This window comes from Malus sylvestris, chromosome 16 (assembly GCF_916048215.2).
Source record: "Malus sylvestris chromosome 16, drMalSylv7.2, whole genome shotgun sequence".
Taxonomy (NCBI): Eukaryota; Viridiplantae; Streptophyta; class Magnoliopsida; order Rosales; family Rosaceae; genus Malus; species Malus sylvestris.
The window spans coordinates 36,236,986-36,261,575 of record NC_062275.1 but is presented as its reverse complement, the minus strand read 5'-3'; the positions used below and the strand labels follow the sequence as shown (position 1 = coordinate 36,261,575).

General features: G+C 40.9%; 1 pseudogene; it reads right to left on the bottom strand.

Moving 5' to 3' along the window:
• Window positions 1-549: 549 nt before the first annotated feature.
• LOC126607210 (uncharacterized) lies at window positions 550-24,335 on the bottom strand (annotated as a pseudogene).
• Window positions 24,336-24,590: the final 255 nt, after the last annotated feature.

Genomic DNA, 24,590 nt, shown 5'->3' with positions numbered 1-24,590 from the left:
AGCGCGGAAGTGATAATGATATAAAAATGCGAGTGAAAATGGTATGAAGATTGGACGTACATATTGTACGGACGAGGAAGACTCGAGAGAGAGAGGATGAAGGTTGCACGTGTGTGTGTGTGTCTTGATCCGGATTGGGCACCCATATACAATCCTTAAGCTCTAATTGGGCCACCAATTATAGGCTAAAAATCATCCAAAACAACCCCAAATTTCAATTGGGTCCAAAGAAGTTGGAAATGAGATTATTGGTCCATTTCTTTAGTCCATTTATACATTCACAACCCAATGCTCAAGGGTAAAATTGACATTTTCACGCTATCGGGGATAAAATACATTATAATTTAGGATGGGTCATCACATCTAGTATATTCCGAAACTATGAAATTCCAATCCCAAATTTTTAGAGTTGCAACAAAACATGTTTGGCATTGAACTTAAAAATTATTTTTGAATATAAAAATTTGAAAACTTGTTTGGTTTAACTCTTGAAAACAATTTTTTTTTTCTTTTCCAATTATGTATTTGTTTTAAGATATACAAAACATATGAAATTAAACCTTAAACATATTATTTTTATATCCATGTGCTAATACAACACATATATGCTCGATAATCAAAATAAATTTCAAGTCTTAGATAATAAATATTACATTAAAACATTCAAGAAAACCAATAAACTTTGAGACTAATTGTTATTGACATAATCAAGCCACATTGATCCGGCTATGTGGTCTCTAACATCATTCATAACATTGTTGTCATTCAAATGCATGTTTTCCCCTTCTTGATTCGCCCCCGAGCTTTCTTCATCTACCACATCAACGTCATTGTCTTCAAATTGTTGAAACAAATCATCATTCCTTGATTGCATTCTAATGAAATTGTGCACGGCACAACATGCAACGGGAATGCGTCTTTGCTTCCTAATTGGATAATTTGGCATCAACTTTAGAATAGGAAAACGATTCTTAAGCACTCCAATGCTTCGTTCAACAACATTACGTAGTGATGAGTACCTAAAGTTGAACAATTCCATTGCTCCTCTTGGACGTTTACCTCTTCCTCTAAAATCACACAAGTGATAACGCACTTTGCGATATGGTGCAAGAAACCCACTCATGTTGGCATAGCCGGAATCAACAACATAATATTTTCCTATTCCAAGAACAATGCATATAAGTATTTCACTTGAGCCAAATACAATAAGAAAAAAAATTAAAAGCAATTTGATATGTTACAATGACTTCGTACATTCTTTAGGCATTGGAAACCTATTCTCTTCTCTTGTTATTGCATCCATCAACACTCTTGAGTCATTAGCTATTCCTTCCAATCCGGTGTAGACATATGTGAACATCATGTTAAATGAACATGCCAACATAATATACACTAACTTTTCTACCTCGGTATGAAATTTGTTTTGATGAAGGAGCCCATGCACTGATATGTGTTCCATCAATAGCGCCAATGCAATTCTACCATTTTATAGTTCAAATCATAACATGTTAGTACACAAAATATAGTTTACTTCAACCTAAGTTCTTATTCTAGAGCTTTAAACATGTATCTTTCTAGGTTTTGTAGAAAAATAATAGTCATGATCTAACTAAATAATAAAATGTACTTTATAAATACATTACCTGAAACCATGGGTCGTACTTCGGATTCCCAAAATCTCAGAAGGTGTCACATCCATATTTGGAGGTTGAATTATACAAGTACCAAGTCGACATATTGCTTTGAGAACTCGGTTAAATTGTCTTAACACAGTCTCTTTAGAATGTTGAAAAGTTTCAGCAATTACCCTGTTGCAGATTGTATAACTGATAGTAAACAAAAACATGCATACGGCCTCCTCTACACAAACTGATCTATCATTTTGTAGAAAGTTCAATTCTCTCAATGTCGAGCATAAATTCCTGAACGTGTTTTAATCCATCCTTACAATATCAAATAACCTATGTGGATGTCCATTCAATAAGTTTATCACATATTGGCGGCCTGAAAAGTGTGAAGTCATGCATGACTTTTTATTTAAACGTGAGAAATGGTCATATAATTTTGTAACTAAAAACAACTCTCCAAGTGAATCATCCAAATCAAATGATGAATCACTTTTTGAACTTGAACCATTATTGTCCACTTCATTTGAATCCATCCTATATAGACATACAAATAATTATATTATACAACTATCAAGTAATTAATAGCTAAACAAAGTGACAAGACAATACTATAGGATAATAACATAACATTAATCATATTACCAAAACTAGTCATTTCCATACTCATTTAATTATAGTTCATCATAAAGCAAAATATCTTAATACCAAACACAAAAGCATATCCATAGTCATCTTACTAACCATTATATAATACAATAAATACCTTAATATAAGTTGCCCAAACTTCGTCCGATGCTTGAATAGTGTTTGCAACAGGTTCCCAACCCATCCCAGTATGATTAACAAGCTTGGAAAACTCACGGTGAATCTTCCGCAATCGATTATATTTTTGCTTCGATTTTTCACGAGTGTATCTCTTACCATATTTGTCAAACAACTTCATGCCAATAGCATCCCACTGATTCTTTTCTAAAGTGTTGGTTTGCAAGCATTTTTTTGTCTTTTCCTACAACATACTAATAAAGTAGTTTTCAATAGGTTTTGGCCAATTAGCTTTATCATCAAGGTCATTTTCAAAGTCCTTGTTTGACATCCCTCAGACACGTGCTAGAACAATGTAAACAGAAACATCGAAATTAATACAAAGCTAAAAGCTACATTTTCTTAAGACCAAAAGACTAATATTCATTTTCACACATTTCCTACTTAAAAAGTTCTCTAGCATTTTCTGCAGTACAGATTATTAATGTTAAAACTCAAGCAATTACTAAAGATAATAGACTAATATCCAATCTATCTGCATAAATATTAAGTTCACTAAATTTGATGTTACTAGGTCAAAGAAACAACATCCTATTTCTATGCCAATACATCAAGTTTCTCAATACATCAACTTCAGGTGATGGGGATCAACTACCGAAGGTTATGGACGCTCTATCAGAAATTTAGGGGGCAATTAGGTAACCACTGCAACTATAATATTATAATATATACATATAAGAAATTCTTTTTCTTTGTAGTTTTGTTGCATATGTAAACTTGGTGTTCTAAAAACTGAAAATAATATAGTACATTGCAATAATATGAATGGTGAGGGTAACGATAAAAGGTCAAACCAACACCAGCATTTCCAATGAACAAAATGCAGAGGTATACAATGTTGACTATAGCAGCAAGCACACAACAACATACTCAAAGCTTACAACTTTGCAGATGGTCATTGTGACTAACAATAACAGTGATCATAACAAAAAAGACCTTTTAATCGATGTGGATACAAATTTCTTCCTCCTTGATCTTGGACAAAATTACACTTACAAAACAATTAACACCTTAGGGTCAAGGCCAAGAGCCTCATGTGCCCACGATGAATTGGGAGGGAGGGCTTTGGCCGAAGAACCTCCGATGCCAAAGTTAGAATTTAGAGAGAAAAATGTTTAGAGAGTTTTTGGAATTTTGCAAGAGTGTGAACCTAGGTTTTTATAGAAAAGTGGGTAATATTTATAGGGCATGGCCGATCCTCTTTAGAGAAAGAGTGGCCGGCCCTTTATGTATATTTTGGGTGTTATTTGGTGATTTAATTAGCAATTAATATATTGATTAGGAATAAATATATTAATTGGCTAATTAACATAATAAAAGGAATGTTTTTTGGGAGGTTATGTAATGATAGCTTAATTGTTTAGCTAAAAGAGAGGGAAAAAAGGTAAAAATATTTGGAATGAGATAGGTTTTGGGAATTACCTTGTAAAAGGGATTTGATGAGATGAATTTTGAATTGTTACCTTTTTTTGGGCATTTTTGACTTGATTAAAGGATGATTGCCCGCTGCTCGCGCGTAGGAATCTCGTTGTACCTCAAGGGTATTTTTGTCCTCTCTTGTCTAGGAATTCACGTGTTGCCTTGTGATTATTTTTGGCTCCACAAATGCCCCTACACCTGTTGGGCTGCTAGCAGAAAAGGGCAACAGGTGTAGAGATTTTCTTGCCTTGGGAAACTTTGAATTGTTTCCTATTTTGATGATTATTCTCTCTTTTAATAGGAAATTAGATCATTCTAGGAAAATGAAATAATTTTTTCTCAAAGCTTATTTAAGTCCACCTTAAATGGAAATCAACTTTGGAGAGCAATTTATTTTACCCTACAAGAGAGAGAGAGAGAGAGAGAGAGAGAGCTTAGAGGATATTTGTTCCCCTTCCTCTAGCAATCTTCTACATCTTGCCCGTGCAAATGATCGTCTTTCGTTGCTTGCTTCGTCTTCACGTTGCTTCTAGGTAAGAAAAATATAATTTCCTTGTCTTCATAATTTTTTGGAAGCCTCAGGGCTTGAAATTTGGCTTGACGGAAGTCGAGGATTTGTGAAAGAGTGGCTTGGGAGGCCACGACAAGGTTGTGTCGTGTGCACCTTCATATATCTTTGGGCGCTGGCGTGAGAAGCCAGGTCGTGGGGCCTGGCAGTTTTGCTGGGCTTCTGCGACTTGGTTCCCCATTTTTTTTTTGCCGAGATATGCTCCTTTTTTTTTTGAACAACCCTCTAATGAATCTTCCTTGTACTTTTTGTTAAATTCCTTTAAGTATGTCTTCCTTGAGTCACAAGAATGATAATGGTGTGCCGCCATTGTATCGTCAAGGCGGGTCTTTGAACAAAGTGGGCTACTTCAAAGCTGCTCACTTCAAGATTAGCTCCGATGATTTGTTTAGAGACTTTCTTGAGGCATATTGGCATGCCATTCCGTCGGGAGTGCGTGTGAAGCGAGTTAAGAATGGTCGCAGCCGGGAACCATGTAGTGGAACTCAGAGAGCCATCAAGTTTCACCCCTACTATTTTGTGTTAGGCTCCATAAGATGTGCCACCGCCCAATGTTCTCCGAACGCGGTCCGTGTGATGGTGGGATTCCACAATCTAAGCCAATTCTTTGACTTAGATCTAACCGTCAATGAATTTTGGTACTTCTTTGACATAGGTCACATAGATGGAGTTGGGCAGCTATGATCTCGCCATAGGCTTTTTGATAATTCGAGCAAGGGAGATCATGATTGGGCCAAAGAGACTTTGGAGATAAGTGGAGAATATGAGTCTAATTCTTCCCCAGAGCTATGTGTACTAATGGTCTTCATATCTGGTAAGCAAGCTGCTTAATCTTCTCGACTGCTTTGCTTTAGTGCCAAGCTATTATTCAATTTTCTGATTGTCTTCCGCTGTTTTTGTAGATTCAGAATTTGGCTCCACTCCTAAGGCTTCTCTAAACATGAAAAAAGTGCATGTTGCTATGGGTATCCCTTCCGAGATGACTCTTTCACCCAGCAAGCACAACCTGCTGAAGAGTTGGAGAAGGTCTCTATCTCAAAAGATTATCCGGATCGCATGGTAAAGATTGGCACTACTTTGTCACCACCCATTCGGTTGGCATTGATCTCTTTTTTGCAAGAGAACACTGAGGTATTGGCCTGGTCATACGAGGACATGCCAGGCATCTCTCCCGATATCATCTGTCATCACTTAAGTATGGACCCCAAGACCAAGCCAGTGAGACAGAAGCGAAGATCTTATGACGCTGAATGGTACGAGGCAATGAAGGCAGAAGTTGAAAAACTCAAAGGCATAGGCTTCGTCCTCGAAGTCAATTATCCAACGTGGGTAGCAAATGTTATCCTTGTTAAGAAGAATCCGACCAGGGAAAGTCTCATGCTCCAAAAGGTCTTGTGGATAATGTGTGTCGATTACACCGACCTAAATAAAGGATGCCTGAATGATAGCTTTCCTCTTCCTCTCATAGACAGACTTATAGACTCTATGGCAAGGTGTGAACTCCTGAGCTTCATGGATGCTTACTCAAGATACAAGCAAATCCTCATGAACCCTCCGGACCAAGAACACACAGCCTTCACTACTGACAGGGGACTATATTGCTATAAAGTCATGACCTTCGACCTAAAGAATGCAGGAGCAACTTATCAGAGACTGGTCAATTCAATGTTCGCCGAACAGATTGGGAAGAGCATGGAAGTTTACGTTGATGATATGCTAGTCAAGAGAAAACATGTTGACCAACACATCACCAACCTATCTGAAACTTTCACCATTATGAAGAGGTATCGAATGAGGTTGAACCCCAATAAATGTGCCTTCGGTGTAGGCTCTGGCAAATTCTTAGGCTTCATGATAAGCCAACGAGGCATTGAGGTTAATCCTGAGAAGATCAAAGCAATCATCGACATGAAGGAACCGGTAACTTCAAAAGACGTCCAGAGCCTTACTGGCAAGGTGACAGCCTTAACTAGGTTCATCTCTAAGGCCACAGACAGATATGCTCCTTTTTTCAAAGCACTTAAGGGAAGTAAGAAGTACATTACATGGACTGATGAATGTGCTGAGACATTCAAGAACCTCAAAGACTATATGAGTAAAGCCCCTCTGTTTTCTAAACCTGAGGTTGGTGACACTCTCATTATCTATCCGTCGATATCGACTTCAGCAGTAAGTTCCGTTCTCATTCGAAAAGATGGTAATGTCGAACGGCCTGTCTACTACACTAGCAAGGCCTTACAAGATGCAGAGACACAATACTCCAACATTGAGAAACTGGGCTACCACTTTCATAACAAATATATATGAAGGAGGAGTTTTGGGCTACCACTTAGAAAGGAAAATTGTGAAGTTTTGTTAGTTTAGAAACTTAGCTACTAGCAAGACACCTCATTTGTCAAGTCCCTCGACCGGAGACTTGGGGGACTCTTACCATATGCTATTGCACCTTGATACTCGGAAGTCTCACGACCACTCGGGAAGTTTTCCTCACTCGGGAAATTAAGGGAGCACTACCTCAACATATAAGCTTCTCTCACAAAGCTTCAACATACAAGCTTCAACAAAAGAAAAATTCAAAGAACTTAGTGAAGAAGGCTTTGGTATATTTAACATAATACGTTGAAACGAAGCAAAGCTTATTTATTGATATCTCCGATAAGTTACAAATATGTACATATACATGAATCAAAATAAACAAACAAGAGGGAACCTTCATAAAGGTTGCTCAGGAGAAGTCTCAGCAGTTGGCAGAGCCCTAGAAAGAGTAGGCATCGGAGGGTGATCATTCGGAGCCTCAGTACTGGGAAGAACCCCAGAAAGAGAAGAGACCGAAGGTTGATTATTTGAAGCTTCATTACACGGTACAGCCCCAGAAGACGAAGGCAATAAATGCCTTTGGAACAAACCCACAAACCTCTGATGATTAAGTAAAATCTGACCATCAGATTCCTACAGCTGGTCAAGCTTCCTCTTCATGTTTGTAGCATAGTCATGTGTGAGCCTGTACACCTGTTTATTCTCATGCTTGAGCCCTCTAATATCCTATTTGAGACTTAACACTTCAGCCGCCAATGATTCAACTTGGCGGGTTCGAGCAAATAGGCGTTGGGCCATATTAGACACAGTACCTGCACACTGAATACTGAAAGCCAGAGAATCCTTAACAGCCAACTCATCAAACCGTTTGGAAAGTAATCTGTTATCTTTGAGAGTGAGAATGTTCCTGGCCACCACCGCGGTGGTCATATCATTCTTCATCACAGAGTCCCCAACGGTAAGAGGACCAGTAGGGGATAAGAAGGATGAGCGCCATATGTTGTCTTGATGAGACATAGTTGCCTCTTCACCAAAGTTCAAGTCAAAACAACAGTCGGATGGGCTAGACATTTTCAGAAATGATGAAGGAGAAATGAGGTTCAATAAATCTCTGAAGTACAAAAATAAGGGGAAAATTCCTACAAGCAATAACTCTCTGAATGTACTTCTTGCACACAATTGGTGCCCTTATAAAAGAAAGGGCAACAAGGCCGTTGGTTCAAAAATCGAAGAGGCACCACTCTTCGGATTTCGAAGAGGCACCACTCTCCACACGCAACATCAGCTCATCGGGTACCACATATAACTTTGCCAAATATCTTTGACAAAGTTTAGATACATAAATTTTGAAGGTCCAGCTACCCTACTATTACCCACAAGGGTAAAGGAATAACATCACTGCTTGATAACTGGAAAGTCCCTATGTGTGTCAACCTTCGTGCTCTGTGGCAAAGCAGACTGGCAAAAATGTCCAACCTTTACTCACATTCGAGAAAACACTCCCAACAAGATTGCTTGCAAAAAAATCGAAGAAGCATCGCTCTACGAATCTCGAGAGCTAGACTCCCAACAGGATTACTTGCTCAAAAATCGAAGAGGCACTGCCCTCCGAATATCGAGAGCCAGACTCCCAACAAGATTACTTTCTCAAAAATTAAAGAGGCACCGCTCTCCGAATCTCAAGAGCCAGACTCCTAACATGATTACTTTCACAAAAATCGAAGAGGCACCGCTTTTCGAATCTCAAGAGCCAGACTCCCAACATGATTGTTTTCTCAAAAATCGAAGAGGCACCGTTTTTCGAATCTCAAGAATTAGATCCCCGACAGGATTGCTTGTTCGAAAACCGAACAGGCACCGCTCTCCGAACTTCGAGAGCCAAATTTTCTTGGATAAAGCTTGTCTGCAATCTTCACACGCAACATCAACTTTCCAGATACCACAGACCACTTTTTCAAAGTGCTCTGACAAAGTTAAAACATGTGAATCTTGCAGCTCCCACTACATTGCTACGACCGAGAAGGGTAAAGGAACAGCGTTACTACTTGCTGTTGGGACAATTCATATATAAGTCGTCTTCCATCCTCCACAGCCACGCATACCTGCAAATAAAAAAAAATGCTCAACTTTAATTCACATCTGAGAGGGCACTCCCAGCAGAGTCTTTCGAAATACTCAGCTTCTTTCCCCCTCCGATAATACTTATGCAAACAAACCACACCAGAGCAAGAGTATCTCATATCATTAGGGTTAAAATCAAGAGTATCCCATATCATATTTTTTCTTTGTCTTTTCCTTTGCCCTTGCTCTTACCTGCAGGACAAGGAGAAAAAACGCAATCAGTCGGAACCTGAAATCAAACTTCCGATATGGAGCTGATTGCCTAGAATCTTTGCATGGTTGTTTGCCTAACATTGCTCTGGAGTACTCATCCTCAACTGTTGTCAAGCTCACGAAGTCCTTCGGCAAATACCTCAGAATAGTTGATACGATATTGACGCTTTATACTAAAGTTGCCACGCATGGATGAGTCGCTGAGAAGTAGTGCTCTGAAAGACCATTTACATGCAAAGGTTGCATTCCACTCATGCATCGGGGACAAATGCTGTAAGAGATTGAAGCAGAAGGATCAATGATGAGCTGGAACATATCACTATAGCACGATGCCCTTCCTGCAGAACCACACAACCCAGACAGAGGAGTCTAAATCAAATCCAAACCCAGCATTGCTGCCCTATCCGAAGAACTCGAAAAGCTTCAACAACCTTTCGCTGACACCATCGCTAAAGAGCAAAGCTTCGCCATACCACACCCACTACTTTGTCGACAGTAAAAGTATCCCATATCATTAGGGTCGAACGTACTCTAGATTTGATGGACTTGTTTTGACCCTCAAATTCTTGAGTTGGCCTTATACTTTGGAGGAAACCAGAAAACCCTCTAGCCCAGTTCAAGAATAAGCCTGTGGAAAGTTACTTTTTCAAAAGTAAAAATATATCATATCATATCATTTCTTCTCCATTTGCTTCTCCTTATCCTTGTTGCTGTTTATGACACAAGGAGAAGGAGAACAATCAACCGAAAGCCGAAGTCGAACCTCCGATCCAGGTTGTTTGCTTGGAAGTCTGATTGCTTACCTTGTCTGTTACCTCCTTCGGCAAATCTCCTAGCTCGGCGACTTGGGGGACTCCTACTATAGGGTTTGTATCGCACTTGACCAAGCCCCGAAACTACAAGTAAGCTTCAAGTGAAATTGATACATTACCTTGTGCATCTTCATCGATTAAAGATACCATCCTTGGATGGAGGAAAAGTACTTCCAGAGAAGATGTCACATCTACATATGAGACAGATAAGACAAGTGAAAATGATACCACACTTCGGTACTTAGAAGTTTCGTGATTATTCAATGGCTTGGATCTTACAAGTCCTCAACCGAGGAGCTTTCCTCACTCAGGAACTTAGGGGAGCACTGTTTTTACCATACTTGACCAATCCCGAAACTACTGAGCACCAGTCAACGTTATACCGTTAAGGACCCAGAAGAGTTTCCCTCCAACCAAGAGACCAATCACAGCGCGACACGTGTTGACATCAGAAGCCAATCATAGCGCAACACGTGTCAACATTAAAAGCCAATCACAACATGACACGTGTCAATGTCAGAATGAAACTAGAAACTCTCTTCTATAAATAGAGATCATTCTCTCACAATATTTCCTAATGTCATTTGTACTAAATCATTCACTAGTACTCACTAAAGGAAAGCTTGAACCTATGTACTTGTGTAAACCTTTCACAATTAATAAGAACTCCTCTACTCCGTGGACGTAGCCAATCTGGGTGAACCACGTACATCTTGTGTTTGCTTCCCTGTCTCTATCCATTTACATACTTATCCACGCTAGTGATTGGAGCAATCTAGCGAAGGTCACAAACTTAACACTTTCTGTTATACCAAAGTCCTCACCAATTTTGTGCATCAACACAGTGAATGGCGTTGGTTGCTTAGTCCTTTTCGTAGGGAAAAAGATGGGTTGCCCCTAGAGAGGTGATAAAACAAATCAAAGTTGAGGCGTTGACTCGTCATATCACCGTGGTAAAGTCTGCTACAAATGAAGGTGGGAAAAAGAGACCTTCCTCGCCTGCTCAAGAGATACATGCTAAGAAGAAAATAAAGACTTCTTCCACTGCTCATGAAGGTTCACTGGTTGCTCATAAGCTTGTGATTAACTTGACTTCCTCTAAGGGCGAGAAAGAAAGAACTGCTAGATCTGTGTCGGTAACGCCTATTGCTCCGAAGGCTACTAGCTTAATTGATGAAAGGATTGCCCAGTGCAGAAGTTCCTCCATGCCTCCGATGCTGAAGTTTATGCCAAAACGTTCGTCTGGAGCTAAGTTTGGCTCACCTTTGGAAAGGCTTGCTACTATGAAGAGTGACAAGGTGCACCTACCTGCTAAAGTGGCTCAAAAACCTGCTTCCTCCACTGCTACGACCAACTCGTCTGCTGATAAGAAGGAAACTGCTCATGTAGGCAGGCTTGAAAAATCCACCAAGACTATTTCTGGGGAAGTTGCTGAGATTTGCGCACTTTTGAAGCCATATCTACTTGAAGATATGGATATATGTGACAAGTTTGTTGATTGCGTCAAGGAGATTGTTGGTCTGAGTCTTTTCGCAAAGCACACATTCGAGTATAGGAAGACTGCTCTGCTAGCCATAATGCAGAAAACAACGATTTTGGTAGCCGAGTCTATATTCCTTGACCAAGAAGATACCAAGGCTGCTAAATAGATGGCAAGAACCATGGTTACCAAAGCTTACTCCTCGATAGAAAAAAATCAAGAAATTAGAATATGAGCTTGCTGCTTTGAAGGGATCTAACATTTCTGCCCCCACTTCTCTGCAGTTTGAGACTACTCGCCAAGAGATCATCGATTTGAAAACTAGGTTTGATGCGATCCAAGTAAAGTATGAAAGTGCAGAAAAGGAAATCGAGTGTTACATACCTCAGATTCAAGATCTTGAGCATTCCATCTCTGAATTCCACTCTGCTGCTTATGCAAAGGATGAAGAACTGATCGTTGCTTACAACCAAGTGATCCACTTTAAAAAGGTTGTTGATAGGCTTGAGCCTCAAGCGGAACTTTAAAGTGCTTTGAAGATCAACGACAATCTGAAGAAGGAAGTAGATGAGTTGCAGCAGTTCGTGCTTGCTTGCTTGAGGAAAATAAGCAGTTGAAGGGTGAGAAGGCTAGGTTCGAGGCTTCGCTTACTCAGGGTCAAACCGATCGTCTGATTTTGAGTTTTCCAGTAAAGATTTCAAGACCTTCTCTATTTCTTTAGAAGACTTGCTTACCTTTACTTTTGAGTCTTCTATCGGTAAAGTAGTTGGAGAAGTTGGTGCCCAGGCTGGGGTAGCCGAGGGTAAAGCGTCAGATGATGCCATTGCTGAGAACATCAAGGCTACTGAAGGTGTGGCGACCGCTTAGCGAGAAATGTCCAAGCTATTGAATAGTAGTCTTCTAGGTAGCCTTTAGGATTTTCTTTGTTTTCCTTTGTTGCTTTTGCTTGAACTATTTTGGTCTTTGCTAGTTGTTTATCAATTTTGCTAGAAAATTTAATAAACTTGCTTCCTTCGCTTTTCTCCATTTTCGCTTCTTTTTGTCCATGCCCTAACCTTTAGACCTTATAGACCAGTGGCAGGTGAGCTACTTTTTTATGAGCAGACAGGCCTGCATAGCCTACACAGCCGTAGGTGTTGGTGTAGAACTTTTGCAAAGTTGTTAGCAATAAGGTTGGCAGCTGGATGCCTTACTTACAGAAGCAGACGAATCCGCGTAACCACTAGGCTGTTAACCTTGCCTTTATCCAATTCCATATGTTGTGTAGCAAGTATCACAACACTTTAGATCTTGGTGCAGGTTGTTCTGCGCTTGGCAGAGGTGAAGCTTATCGACTACGTAGCATGTCGACAGTGGATAAAGTTTCGTATATGCACACTAGCTTGTTCAACCTTTCACAAGAATGTGCGGTTGTATAAGTCTAGCGTGGTTTTATTACTCGAAGGGCAAGCCGTAGGCAGTCTTCCAGAAACCGTAGGCTACCTTAGTGCACTCGGTAGCAGCTTTAGGTTTCTAGGGCAGCCGTCTGTAGGGTGTATTGTGTAATGTGCCCCCTCTGTCTCTAGGGCCCGGTTCTTCGTGGATTAGGCCAAGAGACCCAAAATCCTTCTATTAGCTAAGCCTTGAAAAAGACCATAGTGGCTACTTCTAGGAATCCTAGCGCAAGCCATTGTGCATCTAGTTATACTAGGGTAGCCAAGCTCATCCACGTCTGGATATTCGGAGTGTTGAGTTTATCCCCTCGCTTTGGAGAACATGGTTGGTCCCTCGAGGGGTGTAATTCATCCGGTGAGTCCCAAAAAAGGGTGCGATCTTCTTTTGAAGTGCATGAGAGATAAGTTGTTGTAGATATATAATTGAGCCAAGTTGCAAATTACTTCTTGAATTCTTCTTTGAAAAATGAACGAATAACTTAGCTGTAAAAGACTGCATAACAACTGGATAGTCCTCGACTTACGAAGTGGTGCCCGTTGAGTTGCTTGAGTCTTTGGGTCTTGATATAGTGGGAAGTCACATATGGTATTTCCTCAAATTGTAGGCGTTTCATTGCTTCTCGATCTCTTTGTCATTCATGGTGGCGAGGGTGTAGTTACCCTTGCCGCCTACTCTGCTGATTTTGTACGGACCTTCCCAGATGGGATCCATCTTTTTTGAGCCTTCTCTGCGGGCAGTGATGAAGGTTTTTCTTAAGACTAGATTTCTGGGGTTGGAACTGCCGAATCTTGGCCCTTTTATTGTAGCTGGAAATGAGCTGTTGTTGGTAAGCTGCGATGCGGATGATTGTTTGCTCGCGCCTCTCCTCTGTTAGATCTAAGTTTGTGGCCATCTCTTTGCTATTCTGCTCAATGCTTGGTAGTAGAATGTTGATGCTTGGCACGATGATGTTGGGAGAAATGATTGCTTCTGAACCAAATGCCAAAGAGAAATGAGTCTCACTGGTTGCTCGTCTTTTGGTGGTGCGATATGCCCATAAGCATCCGGGGAGTTCATCTGGCTATTTTCCCTTTTTGTCGGTGAGGGATTTCTTGAGGCAGTCGAAGATCGTCTTGTTGGATGCTTTGGCCTGCCTATTGCCTTGAGGATATCTTGGCGTGGAAATGTGTTGCTTTGATGCCGTACTTTTGGAAGAACTTCGCCAAATCTTTTCCCACAAATTGCAGGCCGTTGTCGGTGACGATGGACTGAGGGATGCCAAATCGGTAAATGATGTTCCTCCATATGAAGCGTTTTATGTACGTCTGAGTGGTGGTCTTCATGGGCTTTGCTTCTACCTATTTGGTGAAGTAGTCGGTTGCCACGATCATCATGCACTTGCCCCCAATAGCAGGCGACATAGGCTCTACCAGGTCGATTGCCCATCGCACGAATGGCCAAGAACTCGTCTGCAGGTGTAGCTTGCTGGCAGACAGTCTTGGTACCGGTTTGTAGCATTGGCAGCGGTCGCATTTTTGTACTAACTCCTCAGTATCTTAGTGCATGGTAGGCCAGTAGTAACCTGTGTTAAGAGCCTTCTATGCTAAAGATCAGCCTCTAGAGTGATTCCGACAAACACCTTCGTGGATTAAGCTTAGAACCTTCAAGTCATTGGGAGGTGCTAGGCAGCAGAGATGTGGTCCGGTGTAGGATCTTCAGACTAGAATGCCATTCCACATATAGTAGCGTGCCGCCTCGATTTGGAGCTTCCTTGACTCCAATCTTTCAGTGGGTGGTGTGTCATTGATCAAGTAGTCTATAATAGAACTTTACCAGTTGGGAGTTACACTAACCTGTGACACTTCGGATGTTGGCTCTATCTCCATGCTTTGCTTGTCTAGATATTCCACCAGAATGGAGCGTTTAAATTGGTGGTTGAGAGTGAAGCCTAAACCGGCTAGCGCATCTGCATGGGCGTTGTTTATCGGTGGAACTTGAGTGAGAGTGTAAGTCTGAAATGCCTCAAGCTGCTGGCGTACTTTCTCTAGGTATTGTGCCATCCTTGGATGTTTTACCGTGTATTCCCCAGTAGCCTGGCTGGTGATTAGTTGGGAATCAAAATGAATTGCGAGTTTCTTCATCGCCAAGTCTTTTGCCATTCGGAGGCCTGCTAGTAGGGTCTCGTACTCTACTTCGTTATTGGATGCTTTGAAGCCTAGAGTGATCGCCTGCTCGAGCATTGAGCCTTTTGGGGTAACAAGGACCACGCTTGCTCCCGAGCCTTTGTAGTTGGATGCACCGTCAACATGCAAATGCCAGAAATCTTCACTTGGGGGTGCAACCATGGCTATGGTGTGTTCGGCTGCTTCTAGAGTATCGTTAGGCTGCTCTGTTGCATCTCCTAAGCTAGGTGCGAATTCTGCTATGAAGTCCGCTAAGGTTTGGGCCTTTATCGCTGTGCGAGGCCGGAAAACTAAACCATATTGGCCAAGTTCCAATGCTCATTTCATCACTCGTTGAGAAGAGTCCGGACCATGTAAGATTGATCGTAGAGGATACTGAGTCATGACAATGACTGTATGAGCTTGAAAGTATGGTTTGAGCTTCCGAGCCGCAACAACTAATGTCAAAATTAATTTTTTGATATTCGGATATCTTGTTTCCACATCGAAAAGAGTTTTAGAAGTGTAGAATACTGGCAGTTGGGCCCTCAGCTCTTCTCGTATGAAGGCAGAACTCACTGCTACTTCGGGGACTACCAGGTAAATGTATAAATCTTTTGCTGCTTCTGGTTTGGATAGTAAATGAGGTGATGTAAGATACTTATTCAAGTCTTGGAAAGCTTTTTCGCACTCTTCATCCCATTTGTCTTTTTGTGCCCTCTTGATAGCTTTGAAAAAAGGCTTGCATCGATTGGTGGACCGTGAGAGGAAGCGGTTGAGGGCAATTGCTCGTCCGGTCAAGCTTTGGATCTCCTTCAAGGTAGTTGGAGACTTCATCTCTAGGATCGTTCGGATTTGCTTGGGATGTGCTTTAATTCCTCGTTGGGTTACTAAGTACCCTAGGAATCGGCCTGAAGATAGTCCAAACATGCATTTGGAAGGGTTGACCTTCATCTTGTACTTTCTAAGGAAATTGAAAGTTTCTGCCAAGTTGCGAATGTGGTCTGACCGCTGCTTGCCCTATACCATGATATCGTCAACATAGACCTCCATGGTTATCCCAATTTGCTTCTTGAACATCATTTTCACTAGCCTTTGGTAAGTGGCTCCCACGTTCTTGAGGCCAAAAGGCATGACCTTGAAGCAGTAGGTGCCCCGCTCTATCATGAACGCGGTTTTCTCCTTGTCAGGCTCGTACATGGCTATTTGGTTGTAGCCGGAGTATGCGTCTAAGAAGCTGAGCAACTGGTTCCCAGAAGTTGAATCTACTAATAGATCGATCTGGGGGACAAGATAAGGGTCTTTTGGGCATGCTTTGTTGAGGTCGATGTAGTCTACGTAAACCCTTCATTTGCCCTTCTATTTCTTCATGACTAGTACGACATTGGCAAGCCATGTTGAGTGTGCTACCTCTTCTATATATCTGGCCTCCAATAACTTGTTAATTTCTACCTCAATGATCGCTACTCGCTCGGGTGTGAAATGTCTTTTCTTTTGGATCACCGTTTTGGAAGCGGGGTCGACGTGCAGCTTGTGGCAGCCTACCTCGGGGTCAATGTCGGGCATGTCGGATGATGACCATGCGAAGATGTTGATGCGATGAAAGTTAAGCACTCAAATTAAACCCTCTTTTGACAATTATAGTATATGTATAAGTAGGGATCGTTCTGGACCGGGGATTAGGAGGGATTGCTAATCTGAACTAAACTGACTTACAAAAAGAAACTTAAAAACACTTAACTAGACTCTATAGACTCAAAACACTTAAAAACACAAACTAAAACAGATTCTAACTAATTAGACACACTAAAGTAAAGGGGGATTGGGTTTTGGACGAAAATAAAGTAAAACAAAATAGAAACTAGAACTAAACAGATTTGCACGAAATTGGTTGTTTTGGATGGATGATGGGCTAGCTAGAATGTCTTTCTCCACACATGACACACTTGCATACAAATCAATCTCTAATTGCTTTTCAATAAACTATGATGCTCAACACCCCAGATTAACCGTGATGCACAAATTAACCCTCAGATTTTCCTTTACTCATTAAATTGGATGACTGCATGCGACAACCCAAATCATTCTCTAAAAGTCCCCTATATGAATGCATAATAGAGATACAATTAAAGATCATTACGTTCCATGAAAATCATAAGTGTTGATGAGGCAATTGTAACTATGAATGCATGATACGTTTGCCAAGAATTCAATTAACGCGATTGTGACAAGCAACCTTCACTACTCATGAATATAAACTTGTAACGATTAGGTGAAACTTATTTATATCCTAGCATCAAATTCATGCATGAAAACTAAGTATGCATCCTTAATAAACATACACAAATCCGTTATGAATAAAATAGATAATTGAATTGCCATCACAACTTATCAAATCACAATTAGAAGAAATCAATTCATACTGCAAATATATTCATGGTTTCGAATTCTCCTCTAGCCAAAAGAGGTTTAGTTCCTCATACTTGCAATTAAACAGAAACAATTGAAATTAAACATTGAAAACCAAAGTAGAATACACCTAGAATGCTCCAGCAATCCAAATTAAATGACTAGCACAACTCTAAGCAATCCTCTTTCCTTGCAAATATGCGGCACCATGGTGTGAGTGATGAATGGATGGTCTCTTGTGGTGGTGGATGGATATAGGTGAGTTGTGGTGAAGGGTGGAGAGTTGTGTAGATGATGTGGTGTCTTTGGATGATGGCCCCCAAATTATGGTGAAGGGTGGATGTATTTATAGGCTAGGGAGAAGAGTTTATGGAGTTGTAATGAGTGGATGTAATGGGTGTAGTGGGTGAATCTTGTGGTAATGAGTGGATGTAATGGGTGTAGTGGGTGGATGTTTGGTAATGAGTGGATGTAATGGTGTAGTGGGTTGTTGTAATGAGTGGATGTAAAGGGTGTAGTGGGTGGATGTTTGGTAATGAGTGGATGTAATGAGTGTAGTGGGTGGATGTAATGGGTGTAGTGGATGAGATTTTGGTAATGAGTGGATGTAATGGGTGTAGTGGATGGATGTTTGGAGAATGGATGTGTTGGGTGAAATGAGTGGATGTAGTGGTAGGTGAATGTGTGTGTTGGGTGAAATGAGTGTGCTAAAATGGTTATTTATATGGAGAGGATGATGCACAAACTTCAAATTTCGTCTATTCCTTTTGCTCCAAGCATTTGCCATCCATTCCATGCCTAAAAATGCTCCAAAATGCTCCAAAATGCACTTCTTTGCCACATTAACCCTTTGGACCTACAAACACACGAAAATAGCTTAAAATACTAAAATAACTACGAACTAACAACATAAATGCCAAGAAACAAGCTAACTAAGTCGCATAAATATGCTCCTATCAGACGTCTCGATTTTCTCTAAGGACAGTCGTGAGTTCTTCCTTCTCAACTAGGCTTAGACGTGAGCCAATTCTACCTGTCTTTTCCGATTGCTGGGGATCAAGAATGATGTATTCGGCGTCCTCTTCGGGTTTCCATCCTATCTTGTCTGCTTGGGAGCCATCTTCTTGATCCATCTACTGTAATTGCTATTTGGTAGCCTATTTGTCTTTTTGGACTTCAGTAGCCTCTACGGGGGTAAAAATCTTATTCTTTGATTCTTTCAACATTTGCACAGTGCATCGTTGGGATGAGGCCTGGTCAAACTTGATCTCTCTGACCCCTTTTCCTGGGATGCAGAATCATATTTTTTGATACTTGACTGAAATGACGGCATCCAGCTTGATCAACCAAGGTTTCCTAAAAATCCCATTGTAGGGAGATGGATCACTTACGATTGTGAACGTTTGCTTTGAGACGACTGGCAGTGTTTTCACGTCAAGTGTGATGTGGCCGATAGCAGTTGAGGTGTGTCCGTTTAATCCGGTAAGCACCTCTGCTCGGCCTATGATTGTGTTTTCCAGACCCATCTTCTGAATGACTGAGAGTTGAAGTAGGTTGACTGCACTTCCATTGTCAACCATCATCCTGTTAACTATAGCATGGGCTAGTTGGACATATATTACTAGTGCATCGTCGTGTAGGAAATTGATACTTTTTGCATCTTGTTCATTGAAGCCAATAATGGGTCCAGGTTGGGTATTGATTGCTTGGACTTGTGAGATTAATAAAGCATGCTCGATCTTCCTCTTTTTGGAGTTAATAGTGGCTTCTAAGTGCTCGGATTCGGCAAAAATGCCATTGATTCGAATCATCTTAGTTGGTGGCTCCTTATCATCGTCTGCATTCCTTCTTGGCTGCCCAGCTGGCTTGTCCAAGTATCTATCAACTTTGCCTTCTTTCACGAGCTTCTCTAGGTAGTTCTTCTAAGTGTAGCAGTCGTCGATTGTGTGATCGAGACCTTTGTGGAATGCGCAATACTTGGTATGGTCCAACTTGGAAGTACCTCCTTTTGATTGTTTCGACAGCTTGAACCACTACTCGTCCTTAATATCACGAAGGATTTGATGGATCAGAATTGAGAACTTCGAATAATGTTTGGTTATCGGGCCTTCTTTAGTTGTGGGTCGGTCTTTACGCTTGGCCTTCTGCATGTCCTTGCTAGGCTGCTTCCCGTCCTCCTTCTTTTGAGCAGCTGCCGACTCTTTTCGAGGTTGCTCGGGCGCCTTTTCTACTCGTCGAGCCTCATCCCAAAGTGCATGCTTCTCTGCTAGGGTAAAGGAATCTGCTAGAGTTAGTTCTTCTTTCATGATCATTTCTCCAAACAGTGGGTGGTCTGCTGGGAGTCCTTTTTGGAAGGCTGCACTTGCTATCGAGTCATCGCATCCGACGATCTTCGCCTTCTCTGCTTTGAACCTCTTCATGTAGTCGCGAAGTGACTTCTTTGGGTTTTTCTTTATGTTGAACAAGTGATCGGACTTTTTCTTGATCGAGCGGTAATATGAGTATTCTTTGGTGAAAACCAAGGAAAGATCATCAAAATTTTGGATAGATCATGGTGGCAAGGTGTGAAACCAATCTTGTGCCTCGCCTTGTAGAGTGGTGGCGAATATTTTTCACATAAGGGCGTCATTGTTCCGATAAAGGACCATCACACTTCTGTAGTGCTTCAAGTGCCTTTCTGGATCTCCATCTCCTTTAAAAGATGTGAAGTGTGGCATGCTAAACTTGCGTGAAGGCTCTGCCTGCTCGATCTCGTCCATGAAAGGTAACCTGCTTATGTTGGTCATATCCCGACTTAATGCTTCATCACCTATTTCGTTGTGTCGGAAATCATGCAACCATTCATTGAAAAGTATTTCTACCTCTTCTTGGATTTGCCTTTGTTGGGTTAGCGAAGCTCTGCCCCTGGTCTAGGCTGCTCTTCTACACTCTCGGCTCGTCTATGCCGCAGTTGTGGTATATGAGATAAATTCCTAGCAGGCGAGGGGTTTCTTCGCAAACTGCTGGTTGAACTTGAACCAGATTGAGTGACTGCTTCTCTCCATTCGTCATGCTACCTACTTTGATGTGATGTGGATAATGCTCCTTGCAGGCCTAACCACAAATGAACGCTTTGCCTAGAAGGCTGCTCATGTTGATTATCGGAGCGTGGCACCAACCGTGAATGTATACTTGTCTGTTGGCCTAATCGAGAGTGCACGTTCATCCGCGCGTTAAGACGAGAGTATACGCTGTCTCGAGGGCCCAATCGGGAATGTACACTACCCGAATGCTCGATTTGTGGTTGGTTGAGTGGCTGCTTGCTAAGACGCTGCTTGAGAGGTTATTCGTCTGCCTTTGTCCTACTTCGAGACACTTCATCTGAGGCACGTTGGATCTCGGTGCATTGCAAAAGTTGATTTACCAAGGTCGTCTATTGTGCAAGGGCGCTTGTCAATTCTATGACTTGTTGGGACAAGTTTTGTTCGCCATTCGGATTGGAAGAGCTTGGATGGAATGTGCCTCCTTGAGCAGTAGGAGGATGGTAGGCCCCGAGCAAGAGATTTGAGTTGGGAAATGTCAAATTCATGGATAAATGTGGTGAAAATGCCCCCGACTCGATGATTGGTTGAGATGGTCTCGGGCCGACTTAGGCTGCTTGGGAGACCACGAGAGCAGGCTGCTTGACGGGAGCAAGCTGGGCTGCAGAAGCAGGCTGGGCCACAAGAATGGGTTGCTCGGTGCATGATGCATGCGAGAGTGAGGCTTGGGCCGTGGCCTTAGTGCCGTAAGCCGCCTTGGTTGTCACGGCTCAGGCTGTGGTGAAGGCACCGTGGACCTCGCCATGGGTGGCTACCGAGGTAGCCACCACAGTGGTGGAGCCGCTCCACTTATTGTCACATTTAGCCTCGTGGATTGCCGTGGTCCCATTCCTTGGATTTTGGAATTTCCATTCGTGGAATTTTCTAAATTTCTAGCCATTGTATTCTTCTTTTACGTTTTATCAAAGAATCTTTGCAAATAAAAAATTCTAATAATAAGAACGTACGAAAAAATACAAGTGGACTAGAAAATAGAGAAAAACCTTTTTTATGCTAGAGTCTTTTACGAGTGTGGATTTCTCCTCTCAATGAAAGCACCAATTTGTGGATGCAAATTTTTTCCTCATTGATCTTGGACAAAATTGCACCTACAAAACAATTAACACATTAGGGTCAAGGCCAAGAGCCTCACGCGCCCATGATGAATTGGGGGGGCTTTGGTCGAAGAACCTCCGATGCCAAAGTTAGAATTTAGAGAGAAAAATGTTTAGAGAGTTTTTGGAATTTTGCAAGAGTGTGAAACTAGGTTTTTAGAGAAAAGTGGGTAATATTTATAGGGCATGGCCGGTCCTCTTTGAATAAAGAGTGGTCGGCCCTTTATGTATATTTAGGGTGTTATTTGGTGATTTAATTAGCAATTAATATATTGATTAGAAATAAATATATTAATTGGCTAATTAACATAATAAAAGGAATGTTTTTTGTGAGGTTATGTAATGATAGCTTAATTGTTTAGCTAAAAGAGAGGAAAAAAAGGTAAAAACATATAAGAAATGAGATAGGTTTTGGGAATTACCTTGTAAAAGGGATTTGATGAGATGGATTTTGAATTGTTACCTTTTTTGGGGCATTTTTGACTTGGTTAAAGAATGATTGCCCGCTGTTTGCGCGTTGGAATCTCGTTGTACCTCAAGGGTATTTTTGTCCTCTCTTGTCCAGGATTCCACGTGTTGCTTTGTGATTATTTTTGGCTCCACAACCGATACTTGTTACTCTGCAAAATTTGGGCACTTGAAGTTTTGATGTTTGCTTATTGATGTATGCTATTATGCTATTTTGGAAACAGGTACAAGGCTTGGAAGAAAGTGCAGAGTCACTGAGGGGAAGATGTTATAAGTTTTACAAGGGATGTCGAAAGTATACGTATGATGAGAAGTCTCTCTATCTCCTTATGCTTTCGAGCTGAATAATGAGACCACTTCATATGAAGAAACATATTACACCAAGAATAAACAGATTACACTAAGAATAAGGCACAAATACATGAATGCACAGTGGAAAACTATACCCTCTTCATATGAAGAATTTAAACCAAAACTTCCCCACAATCTCCCTAGTTCAAACCACGGAGTTTTTTACATCTTAAGAAAAGTAGATGGAATTGCAGAGGTTGTTTTTGTAGTTGTATAATTATTAGCAACTGTTATATGTATCTTATAAGAGAAAAATCATATCAATACGTTTTTTAACAAAATTGAAGAGAAAACAAAAATTGCAGGGTCTCCAAGTAAATTCCAAATAAAACCATAACTCCAAGTAGATTCCAAGTTCGAGATTTCCATACCTCGAACCGAAGGTGGCGTGGCGTCTGCTTCTCCAAAACTTGATCCTTGATAAATTGAACTTCCTTCTTCGATCTAACAATCAGAAAAATAGTATTCACACAAAAACCCAATACACAGAGAATAAGATAGGCATACACAGAGAGTAAGAAATCGACAACGCCAGCAAGAATGCCTCATTGCATTGGTAGAAGAACCCATCCAGACAAGAATCGAAAACAGATGACCTGTAGTACACTGACTAGTGACTACTAGGGCTGGGTTCAGTTCTTAATGGTTTGGTTTTTTGTCAAAACCAAAAGCGAACTGAAATTTTGGTTCGGTTCATTTTTTTTAGATTTTTTCTCGATTCGGTTTTTCCGGTTCGATTTCGGTCTAGTTTCCCTTTTTTTTTATTGTTTATTTTTATATAAAATAAAAGAAAGGTCTAATGGTCTATGACTATAGTCATCAAAAGATACAAAACATACAAGATGGAAAAGCTACAGATGCACAACAAACTTTAATCCTTCTGTTGTTGGGTGACAAATAATTAAAAATCAAAATCAAACATATTTTGGTTCTCTTTGAAATTTAGCTGTTGAGCTCATATTCCTCGTCATATTACTCGAAAGTATTGACACCTAAATACTAATTAATTTGACATTTGGAAAGTAATCTACAACTCATAAGTCATAAAGATGCAATCAGCAATCCTCCTCCTCCGGTAAAACTTGATTATTTATAATTATGTTTTTTTTTTAAATTTTTTAACAAACAGATACGAATGAAGACTGAAGTGGAGGCCACGAGCAAGAACATACAAATTCCATAACCTATTATGGAACAAACAAGGTTTGTTGTGTTCATAAAAAATTGGTCTACCCTATGTACTACATTTAAAGGATTGGTTTTGGTTTCGGTCTACCCTATGTACTACGTTTAAAGGATTGGTTTCGGTGTTGTGTTAAGAAAAATTTGAACAAACAGAACTGAATATAATGGTTCAGTTCTTAACTGAGAATGAGGAGAACCCTAATATAATTAAGGAATCTACCCCTTAAGCTACTCCAAACCCTATGTACTCTCACAAATTAATCAAATCCAGCATACCCAAAACAAATTGCAAAACCATGAAATTGAAAAGCTACATATCAGATTCATCAGAACCAACGAAATTGAAAAAAAAATTAAAAATCTGCAAAACGCATCAAGGGATGAGAGACTAACCTTGCAAAGGAGGGAATTTGTGGGTCGAGACTCGAAACAGCGAGAGGAAGTCATGCCTCCTGGGTCGCAGGTCACCGGTCACGGGGGTGAGAGACTGAGAGTGAGACGGCGACAGTGAGATGTGAGACAGGTCGCAGGTCGCTGGGAAGGAAGAAGACGAAGTGGAAGAGCGGTGGAGCTGGGAATGAGATGGTCCAGAGTGAGTACGTACAGAAGAGGAGAGGGAGGGAATGGGTTCGGTTCTATTTGGGGTTTCAGATTGAAGAAAAGAAGAAGAAGGCAGGCGATTGGTGCTACAAAATTTACAAATTAGACTAAAGGACGCCGTTCAAGGGAAAATAATAATATTTATTTATAATTAAATATGAAATGAAGTCGTTTTGCCTTACTTCGGTTTGATCCGATTTTCGAACCCCAGAAACCAAATCGAACTGAACTAGATTTGGTTCGGTTCGGTTTTTTTTTTACCTCAGTCTGGTTTGGTTCTCGGTTTTTTTCGGTTTTCGATTTTTTGAACTGGATTGAGGAAGCAGAGAGAGAGAGAGAGAGAGTTACAGAAAACTAAATCCGAAATTGGAGTCACAAATACGCAATGTGAAAATGGTCTCTTTGAATTGGATTGAGGAATTGCAGTCTCAAAGACCCAGAAACTCGAA